This window comes from Vicugna pacos, chromosome 16, assembly GCF_048564905.1.
Source record: "Vicugna pacos chromosome 16, VicPac4, whole genome shotgun sequence".
NCBI classification, from domain to species: Eukaryota; Metazoa; Chordata; class Mammalia; order Artiodactyla; family Camelidae; genus Vicugna; species Vicugna pacos.
This window is the reverse complement of record NC_133002.1, coordinates 21,872,687-21,886,121: the sequence shown is the minus strand read 5'-3', so window position 1 is coordinate 21,886,121 and position 13,435 is coordinate 21,872,687.

Genomic DNA, 13,435 nt, shown 5'->3' with positions numbered 1-13,435 from the left:
TGTAGAATATAGAATGTAGAACACAGAATATAGTATATAGAATACAGAATACCGAACTCAGTACTTAGAACATGGAATTCAGAACACAGTATATAGAATATAGAACACAAAATACAGAATATAGTATGTAGAATATAGAATGTAGAACACAGAATATAGTATATAGAATACAAAATGCAGAACTCAGTGTTTAGAAAATGGAAATCAGAACACAGTATATAGAATATAGAATACAGAATGCTGAATATAGAATGTGGAATAGAGAATGTAGAAAAATTAATATAAAATATACAATACAGAATTCAGAACAAGGAATTTAAAACATGGATTTCAGAACACAAAGTTTAGAATAGAGTGTACACAATATAGAATGTAGAACACAGAATATAGAATATAGAATAAAGTATATAGAATGTAGAATAGAGAATGTAGAACTCAGAATATGAATATAGAATACAGAATACAGAACACAGAATTTAGATCATGAAATTCAGACCACAGAATTTATAATATAGGATACAGAATACATAATATAGAATGTATCATACGGAATGCAGAACTCCGAATATAGATTATAGAATACAGAATGCAGAACACAGAATTTAGAACATGGAATTCATAACACAGAGTTTAGAATTTAGAATACAGAATTCAGAATATAGAATTTAGAATAGAGAATTTAGAACACAGAATAGAGAATGTAGAAATCAAAATACAAAATTAAGCACATGGAATGCAGAACACAGAGTACAGAATATAGAACAGAAAATACAGAAACCAGAATTTAGAACATGGAATTCAGAACACATAATACAGGATTTAGAATACAGAATACAGCATATAGAATGTAGAATATAGATTGTCGAACACAGATTATTCAATATAGAATATAGAATACAGAACTCAGAGTTTAGAACATGGAATATAGGACAGAAGATAGAATATAGATTACAGAAATAGTATGTAGAATATAGAATATACAACATAGAAAATAGAATATAGAATACAGAATTCAGAACCCAGAATTAAGAAAAAGGAATGCAGAACACAGAATATAGAATACAGAATACAGATATAGAATGTAGAATAAAGAATGTAGAACACAGAATAGAGAATATAGAATACAGAAGACAGAATCCAGAAATTAGAACATGGAATGCAGAATATAGTGTATAGAACATAGAATAGAGAATAAAAACACAGAATTTAGAACATGGAATGCAGAACACAGAATGTAGAATATGGTATACAGAAAATAAAATGTAGAATACAGAATATAGTACATAGAATATTGAATATAGAATACAGAATACAGAACCCAGAATTTATAACACGGAATAAAGAACACAGAATAAAGAATGTAGAATACAGAGATAGAATGTGGAATATTGTATGTAGAACACAGAATAAAGAATATAGAATATTCAATATAGAACGAAGACTATAGAATGTAGAATACAGAATATAGTATACAAAATACAGAATGCAGAACTCAGAATTTAGAACAAGGAATTCACAACACAATATATAGAATATAGAATAAATTATACAAAATACAGAATATACAATGTACATTATAGAATGTAGAACACAGAATACAGAATATAGAATACAGAATACAGAACCCAGAATTTAGAACATAGAATTCAGAACACAGAATGTAGAATACATTGCACAGTACATAGAATGTTGAATATAGAATGTAGAACACAGAATATAGAATATAGAATACAGAATCCAGAATTTATAAGACGGAATGCAGAACACAGAATATAAAATATAGAATACAGATTATAGAACCCAGAATATAATCATGGAATTCAGAACACAGAATATAATATAGAGAAACAGGAATAGAATGTGGAGTAGAGAATGTAGAACACAGAAAATAGAATGTAGAATAAAGTATATAGAATGTAGAATAGAGAATGTAGAACTTAGAACATGAATATAGAATACAGAATACAGAACACAGAATTTAGATCATGGAATTCAGACCACAGAATTTATAACATAGGATAAAGAATACATAATATAGAATGTATCATACGGAATGCAGAACTCCGAATATAGAATATAGAATACAGAATGCAGAACTCAGAATTTAGAACATGGAATTCATAACACAGAGTTTAGAATTTAGAATACAGAATTCAGAATATAGAATTTAGAATAGAGAATGTAGAACACAGAATAGAGAATGTAGAATTCAGAATACAAAATTTAGCACATGGAATGCAGAGCACAGAGTATACAATATAGAATAAAAAATACAGAAACCAGAATTTAGAACATGGAATTCAGAACACAGAATACAGGATTTATAATACAGAATACAGCATATAGAATGTAGCATATAGATTGTTGAACACAGAATATTCAATATAGAATATAGAATACAGAACTCAGAGTTTAGAACATGGAATGTAGGACAGAAGATAGAATATAGAATACAGAAATAGAATGTAGAATACAGAATATAGAACATAGAACATAGAATACAGAATACAGAATTCAGAACCCAGAATTTAGAACATGGAATGCAGAACAGAATACCGAATATAGAATACAGAACACAGATCCCAGAAATTAGAACATGGATTTCAGAACTCAGAATTTAGAATATAGAATACGGAATACATAATATAGAAATTAGTACACAAATTGTACAACACAGAATATAGAATATAGAATACAGAATTCAGAACCCAGAAATTAGAACATGGAATGCAGAACACAGAATTTAGATTATTGAATACAGAATGTAGAATGAAGAATACAGAATGTAGAATACAAAATAGAGAATATATAACACAGAAAACAGAATATAGAGTGTAGAATATAGAAAGTAGAACACAGAATATAGATTATAGAGAACACAATATAGAATGTAGAATATAGAATATAGAACACAGAATATAGTATATAGAATACAGATTACCGAACTCAGTATTTAGAACATGGAATTCAGAACACAGTATATAGAATATAGAACACAAAATACAGAATATAGAATGTAGAATATAGAATGTAGAACACAGAATATAGTATATAGAATACAAAATGCAGAACTCAGAGTTTAGAAAATGGAATTCAGAACACAGTATATAGAATATAGAATACAGAATGCTGAATATAGAATGTGGAATATACAATGTAGAAAAATTAATATAAAATATACAATACAGAATTCAGAACAAGGAATTTAAAACATGGATTTCAGAACACAAAATTTAGAATAGAGTGTACACAATATAGAATGTAGAACACAGAATATAGAATATAGAGTACAGAACCCAGAATTTATAAGATGGAATGCAGAACACGGAATATAGAATATAGAATACAGAATATAGAACCCAGAATATAATCATGGAATTCAGAACACAGAATATAATATATAGAATACAGAAATAGAATGTGGAATAGAGAATGTAGAACACAGAATATAGAATACAGAATAAAGTATATAGAATGTAGAATAGAGAATGTAGAACTCAGAATATGAATTTAGAATACAGAATACAGAACACAGAATTTAGATCATGAAATTCAGACCACAGAATTTATAATATAAGATAAAGAATACATAATATAGAATGTATCATACGGAATGCAGAACTCCGAATATAGATTATAGAATACAGAATGCAGAACACAGAATTTAGAACATGGAATTCATAACACAGAGTTTAGAATTTAGAATATAGAATTCAGAATATAGAATTTAGAATAGAGAATGTAGAACACAGAATAGAGAATGTAGAAATCAGAATACAAAATTTAGCACATGGAATGCAGAACACAGAGTACAGAATATAGAATAGAAAATACAGAAACCAGAATTTAGAACATGGAATTCAGAACACAGAATACAGGATTTAGAATACAGAATACAGCATATAGAATGTAGCATATAGATTGTCGAACACAGATTATTCAATATAGAATATAGAATACAGAACTCAGAGTTTAGAACATGGAATATAGGACAGAAGATAGAATATAGAATACAGAAATAGAATGTAGAATATAGAGTATACAACATAGAAAATAGAATATAGAATACAGAATACAGAACCCAGAATTAAGAAAAAGGAATGCAGAACACAGAATATAGAATACAGAATACAGATATAGAATGTAGAATATATAATATAGAACACAGAATAGAGAATATAGAATACAGAATACAGAATCCAGAAATTAGAACATGGAATGCAGTACATAGACTATACAATATAGAATACAGAATAAAAACACAGAATTTAGAATATGGAATGCAGAACACAGAATATAGAATATGGTATACAGAAAATAATATGTAGAATACAGAATGTAGAACACAGAATATTGAATATAGAATACAGAATACAGAACCCAGAATTTATAACATGGAATGCAGAACACACAATAAAGAATGTAGAATACAGAGATAGAATGTGGAATATTATATGTAGAAGACAGAACAAAGAATATAGAATATTCAATATAGAACGAAGACTATAGAATTTAGAACACAGAATATAGTATACAAAATACAAAATGCAGAACTCAGAATTTAGTACAAAGAATTCACAACACAATATATAGAATATATAATAAATTATACAAAATACAGAATATTGAATGTAGATTATAGAATGTAGAACACAGAATATAGAATATAGAATACAGAATACAGAATCCAGAATTTAGAACATGGAATTCAGAACACAGAATATAGAATACAGTGCACAGAATATATAATGTTGAATATAGAATGTAGAACACAGAATATAGAATATAGAATACTGAACCCAGAACCCAGAATTTTGAACATGTAATGTAGAACACAGAATATAGAATATAGAATACCGAATTCAGAACCCAGAAATTAGAACATGGAATTCAGAACACAGAATTTAGATTATAGAATACAGAATATAGAATGAAGAATACAGAATTTAGAATACAAAATAGAGAATATAGAACACAGAATACAGAATATAGAGTGTAGAATATAGAATGTACAACACAGAATATAGATTAAAGAATACACAATATAGAATGTAGAATATAGAATGTAGAACACACAATATAGTATATAGAATACAGCATACCGAAATAAGAATTTAGAACATGGAATTCAGAACACAGTATATAGAATTTAGAACACAAATACAGAATATAGAAGGTAGAATATAGAATGTAGAACACAGAATACAGAATAAGGAATACACAATTTAGAACTTAGAATATAGAAAGTAGAACACAGAATATAGAATATAAAATACAGAATACAGAACACAGAGTACAGAACATGGAATACAGAACACAGAATATAGAATATGATACACAGAAAATAAAATGTAGGATACAGAATGTTGAACACAGAATATAGGATATAGAATACAGGATACAAAAACCACAATTTAGAACATGGAATGCAGAATACAGAATATAGAATACACAACACAGAACCCAGAATTTAGAACATGGATTTCAGAACTCAGGACTTAGAATACAGAATTCAGAATATAGAATTTAGAATACAGAATGTACCACACAGTATATAGAATATAGAATACAGATTGCAGAACCCAGAATTTAGAACAAGGAATGCAAAACCCAGACGTAAAACATAGAATACAGAATTCAGAATTTTGAATGTATAATACACATTGAAGAATACAGATTATTGAATATAGAATGCAGAATACAGAATATAGAATATAGAATACAGAATACAGAACACAGAGTACAGAACATGGAATACAGAACACAGAATATAGAATATGATACACAGAAAATAAAATGTAGGATACAGAATGTTGAACACAGAATATAGAATATAGAATAGAGAATTCAGAACTCAGAATTTAGAACATGGAATGCAGAACACAGAATAAAGTATATAGAATACAGAACACAGATCCCAGAATTTAGAACCTGGATTTCAGAACTCAGAATTTAGAATATAGAATACCGAATATAGAATGTAGAATATAGAATGTACAAGACAGTATATAGAATTTAGAATACAGATTGAAGAACCCAGAATTTAGAACATGGAATGCAGAACACAGAATATAGAATAAAGAATACAGAACTAGAATGTTGAATATAGACTATAGAACACAGGATTTAGTATATAAAATACAGAATATACAATTTAGAATATAGAATATATTACAGATAATATTGAATATAGAATACAGAATAAAGAACGCAGAATTTTGAACATGGAATTTAGAACGCAAAATATTGAATATAGAATTCAAATATAGAATGTAGAATATAGAATGTAGAACAAAGATTATTGAATACAGAATACAGAATGTACAATTTAGAATGTAGAACACAGAATATGTATATTGAATATAGAAATAGAATCCAGAATATGGAATGTAGAACACAGAATATAGAATACAGAACACAGAAAACAGAATTTAGAACATGGAATGCAGAACACAGAATATAGAATATAGAATACAGAATATCGAATGTAGAATATAGAATGTAGAAACAGAATATAGTATAGAGAATACAGAATGCAGAACCCAGAATTTAGAACATGGAATTCAGATCACAGTATATAGAATATAGAATACAGAATACAGAATACAGAAAGTTGAATATAGAAAGTAGAACACAGACTAAGAATATAGAATACAGAATACAGAACCCAGAATTTTGAACATGGAATTAAGAAAAGAGAAGTTAGGATACAGAATTCAGAATATAGAATATAGAATACAGAATATACAACACAGAATATAGAATATAGAATAAGAATGCAGAACCCAGAATTTAGAACATGGAATGCAGAACACATAATGTAGAATATAGAATACAGAATACAGAATATACAATGTAGAATACAGAATGTAGAACACAGAATATGGTATATAGAATACATACTGTAGAACCCTGAATTAGGACATGGAATTCAGAACATAGAATTTACAAAAAGAATGCAGAATACAGAACCCAGAATTTAGATATTGGAATGCAGAACACAGAATATTGAATATAGAACACAGAATACAGAATTTAGAATGTAGAACACAGAATATAGAATATAGAAAACAGAATACAGAACCCAGAATTCAGAACATGGAATTCGGAGCACAGATTACAGAATATAGAATACAGAATACAGAACCCAGAATTTAGAACGTGGAATTTAGAACACAGAATATAGGATATAGAATTCAGAATATAGAATGTAGAATATAGTATGAAGAACACGGAATTCAGAATACAGAATGCAGAAAGAAGAATTAAGAACATGGAATGCAGAACACAGAATATAGAATATAGAATACAGAATACAGAATATAGAAGGTAGAATATAGAATATAGAACACAAAATATAGAATACAGAAAAGAGAATACTGAACCCAGAAATAAGAACATGGAATTCAGAACACAGAATTTAGAATATAGGGTTCACAATATACTAAGTAGGATAAAAATGAAGAACACAGAATATACAATATAGAATACAGAACTCAGAATTTAGAAAATGAAGGGCATAACACAGAGTATAGAATAAAAAATACAGAATACATAACATAGAATTTAGGCAGGGAACACAGAACACAGAGTATAGGATACAGAAAACAGAATTCAGAATATCGAATGTAGAATATAGAATGTAGAACACAGAATATAAAATGCAGAATACAGAATACAGAATGTACAATTTAGAATTTAGAACACAGAATATGAATATTGAATATAAAAATAGAATGCAGAAAATGGAATGTAGAACACAGAATATAGAATACAGAATACAGAACCCCGAATTTAGAACATGGAATGCAGAAACAGAATATAGAATATAGAATACAGAATATCGAATGTAGAATAAAGAATATAGAACACAAAATTTAGTAAAATGAATACAGAATGCAGAACCCAGATTTTAGCACATGGAATTCAGATCACAGTATATAGAATATAGAATAGAGAATACAGAATACAGAATGTTGAATATAGAATGTAGAACACAGAATATTGAATATAGAATACAGGATACAGAATATAGAATGTAGAATACAGAATGTAGAACACTGACAATTGAATATACATTTCACAATACAGAACCGAGAATCTAGAACATGGAATTCAGAACAGAGAATTTAGAATTGAGAATATAGAATACAGAAAATAGAATGTAGTACACAGATTGTAGAACAGAGAATATAGAATATAGAATACAGAATACAGAACCCAGTATTTAGAACATGGAATTCAGAACAAAGAATTTAGAATATTGAATACAGATTATAGAATGTAGAATACAGAATAGAGAATATAGACCACAGAATACAGAATATACAGTGCAGACAATAGAATGTAGAACACAGAATATAGTATATAGAATACAGAATGCAGAACTCAGAATTTAGAAACTGGAATTCAGAACACAGAATATCATATATAGAATGCAGAAATAGAATGTGGAATACAGAATGTAGAACACAGAATATAGAATATAGAATACAGAATATAAATGTAGAATATGGAATGAAGTACTCAGAATATAAATATAGAATACAGAATACAGAACACAGAATTTAGAACATGGAATTCAGAACACAGAATTTAGAATATAGGATACAGAATACATAATATAGAATGTAGAATATAGAATGTAGAACACAGAATATACAATAAAGTATACAGAATATAGAATGTAGAATATAGAATGTACAACACAAAATATAAAATATACACTATACAATACAGAACCAAAAATTTAGAACATGGAATTAAGAACACTGAATTTAGAATATAGATCACACAATATAGAAAGTAGAATATAGAATGTACAACACAGAATATAGAATACAGAATACAGAACACAGTATTAAAAGTTTGAATGCAGAACACAGAATATAGAATGTGGCATACAGTATATAAAATTTAGAATACAGAATGTAGAACACAGGATATAGAATATTGAATACAGAATACAGAACCCAAAATTTAGAACGTGTATTTCAGAATTCAGAATTTTGAATGTAGAATACAGAATATAGAATATAGAATTAAGAACCGAGAATGTAGAATATAGAATTCAGAATACAGAACACAGAATTTAGAACAAGGAATTCAGAACACAAAATATAGAATATAGAATACAGAAATAAAATGTAGAATATAGAATGTAGAACACAGAATATAGAATATAGAATACTAAATACATAATATAGAAAGTAGAATACAGATTGTATAACACAGAATAAAGAATATAAAATACATAATACTGAACCTATAATTTAGAACATGGAATTCACAACACAGAATTCAGGATATAGAATAAAAAATACGGAATATAGAATGTAGAATACAGAATGAAGGATACAGAATATAGAATATAGAATACAGAAAGCATACAATAGAATTTAGAACATGGAATTCAGAACACAGAATTTAGAATACAGAATACAGAATATAGAATGTAGAATATAGAATGTAGAAATAGAATATAGAATATAGAATGCAGAATACAGAACCCAAAATTTTGAACATGGATTTCAGAACAGACAGTTTTGAATAAAACATGCAGTATACAGAATATATAATGAAGAATATACAATGTATAACACAGAATATAGAATATAGAACACAGAAAGTGAATGTAGAATATAGAATGTAGAACTGAGAATATAGAATATAGAATACAGAATACAGAACACAGAATACAGAAAATGGAATTCAGAACACAGAATTCAGTATAAAGAATACAAAATACGGAATTTAGAATGTAAAATACAAAATGGAGAATACAGAAAATAAAATACAGTATACAGAATGCAGAATCCAGAAATTAGAACATGGAATTGAGAACACAGAATTTAGAATACAGAATACAGTATATAGAATTTAGAAAATATAATACAGAATATAGAATGCAGAATAAAGAGTACAGAATTTAGAACATGGAATTCAGAACAGAGAGTTTAGAATAAAAAGTACTGAATACAGAATATACAATGTAGAATATAGAATGTAGAACACAGAATATAGAATATAGAATACAGAAATTGAATGTAGAATAAAGAATGTAGAACACAGAAAATAGAATATAGTATACAGAAAACAGAAAGTAGAATTTAGAACATGGAATTCAGAACGCAGAATATAGAATATACAATAAAGAAATGAAATGTAGAATTTAGAATATAGAACACAGAATATAATATATAAAATGCAGAATACAGAACCAATTATTTATAAAATCGAATGTAGAACACAGAATATAGAATATAGAAACAGAATACAGAATCCAGAATTTAGAACATGGAATGCAGAATATAGAGTATAGAATATAGAATACAGAATAAAGAACACAGAATTTAGAAAATGGAATGCAGAAGACAGAATATAGAATATGGTATACAGAAAATAATATGTAGAATACAGAATGTAGAACACAGAATTTTGAATATAGAATACAGAACCCAGAATTTATAACATGGAATGCAGAACACAGAATAAAAATGTAGAATACAGAGATAGAATGTGGAAAATTATATGTAGAACACAGAATAAAGAATATAGAATATTCAATATAGAACGAAGACTATAGAACGTAGAACACAGAATATAGTATACAAAATACAAAATGCAGAACTCAGAATTTAGAACAAAGAATTCACAACACAATATATAGAATATAGAATACATTATACAAAATAAAGAATATTGAATGTAGATTATAGAATGTAGAACACAGAATATAGTATATAGAATACAGAATACAGAATCCAGAATTTAGAACATGGAATTCAGAACACAGAATTTAGAATACAGTGCACAGAATATAGAATGTTGAATATAAAATGTAGAACACAGAATATAGAATATAGACTACTGAACCCAGAACTCAGAATTTTGAAAATGCAATGCAGAACACAGAATATAGAATATAGAATACAGAAATAAAATGTGGAATAAAGAATATAGAACACAGAATATAGAATATAAAATACAGAATATAGAATGTAGAGTAGAGAATTTAGAACACAGAATATGAATATAGAATATAGAACAAAAGACACAGAATTTATTATATGAAATTCAGAACACAGAATTTAGAATATAGGATACAGAATACATAATACAGAATGTAGCATAGAGAATGCAGAACACTGACTATAGAATATAGAATACAGTATGAAGAACACAGAATTTAGACCATGGAATTCATAATACAGAGTTTCTAATTTAGAATACAGAATACAGAATAAAGAATTTAGAATAGAGTATGTACAACACAGAATAGAGAATATAGAATTCAGAATACAGAATTTAGAGCATGCAATGAAGAACACAGAGTATAGAATATAGAATACACAAAACAGAACCAACAATTTAGAACACGGAATGCAGAACACAAAACAGATTTTATAAAATACAGAATACAGAAATAGAATGTAGAATATAGATGTTAGAACACATGAAATAGAGTAAAGAATACAGAAATCAGAACCCAGAATTTAGAACATGGAATGCAGAAAACAGAATATATAATATACTATACAGAAAAAGATGTAGAATATAGAATGTAGAACAGAGAATATAGAATATAGAATACAGAAACTAGAATTTAGAACAAGGAATGTAGAACATATGGTATAGAATATAGAATGCAGAATACAGAACACAGATTTCAGAACATGGAATGCAGAACACAGAATATAGAATATGGTATACAGAAAATAATATGTAGAATACAGAATGTTGAACACGGAATATAGGATATAGAATACAGGATACAGAAACCACAATTTAGAAAATGGAATGCAGAATACAGAATATAGAATATAGAATATACAACACAGATCCCAGAATTTAGAGCATGGATTTCATAACTCAGAATTTAGAATATAGAATACAGAATATAGAATGTAGAATACAGAATGTACAACACAGTATATAGAATATAGAATACAGATTGAGGAACCCAGAATTTAGAACATGGAATGCAAAACCCAGAATTATAATATAGAACACAGAATTCAGAATTTTGAATGTATAATACACATTGAAGAATACAGAATATTGAATATAGAATGCAGAATACAGAATATTGAATATAGAAAATAGATTGTAGAAAACAGAATATTGAGTATAGAATGAAGAATAGAGAACCCAGCATTTAGAACTTGGAATTCAGATAACAGAACTTAGAATATAGAATACAGAATATAGAAAGTAGAATACAGAATGTAGAATAAAGAATAGAGGATATAGAACACAGAATACAGAATATAGGGCGTAGAATATATAATGTAGAACACAGAATATAGATTAAAGAATACACAATATAGAACGTAGAATATAAAATTTAGAACACAGAATATACAATATAGAATAAAGAATACAGAACCCAGAGTTCAGAATATGGAATGCAGGACAGAAGATAGAATATAGAATACAGAAATTGAAAGTAGTATAAGAATTTAGAACACAGAAAATAGAATATAGAATACAGAATTCAGAAACCAGAATTTAAAACATGGAATGCAGAACACAGAAAATAGAATATAGAATACAGAAATAGAATGTAGAATATAGAATGTAGAACACAGAATCGAGAATATAGAATACATAATACAGAACCCAGAATTTAGAACATGGAATGCAGAACAGAATACCGAATATAGAATACAGAACACAGATCCCAGAAATTAGAACATGGATTTCAGAACTCAGAATTTAGAATACAGAATACGGAATACATAATATAGAAATTAGTACACAGATTGTAGAACACAGAATATAGAATATAGAATACAGAATTCAGAACCCAGAAATTAGAACATGGAATTCAGAACACAGAATTTAGATTATTGAATACAGAATGTAGAATGAAGAATACAGAATGTAGAGTACAAAATAGAGAATATATAACACAGAATACAGAATATAGAGTGTAGAATATAGAAAGTAGAACACAGAATATAGATTATAGAGAACACAATATAGAATGTAGAATATAGAATGTAGAACACAAAATATAGTATATAGAATACAGATTACCGAACTCAGTATTTAGAACATGGAATTCAGAACACAGTATATAGAATATAGAACACAAAATACAGAATATAGTATGTAGAATATAGAATGTAGAACACAGAATAAAGTATATAGAATCCAAAATGCAGAACTCAGAGTTTAGAAAATGGAATTCAGAACACAGTATATAGAATAAAGAATACAGAATGCTGAATATAGAATGTGGAATATAGAATGTAGAAAAATTAATATAAAATATACAATACAGAATTCAGAACAAGGAATTTAAAACATGGATTTCAGAACACAAAATTTAGAAAAGAGTGTACACAATACAGAATGTAGAATATAGAATGTAGAACACAGAATATAGAATACAGAATATAGAACCCAGAATATAATCATGGAATGCAGA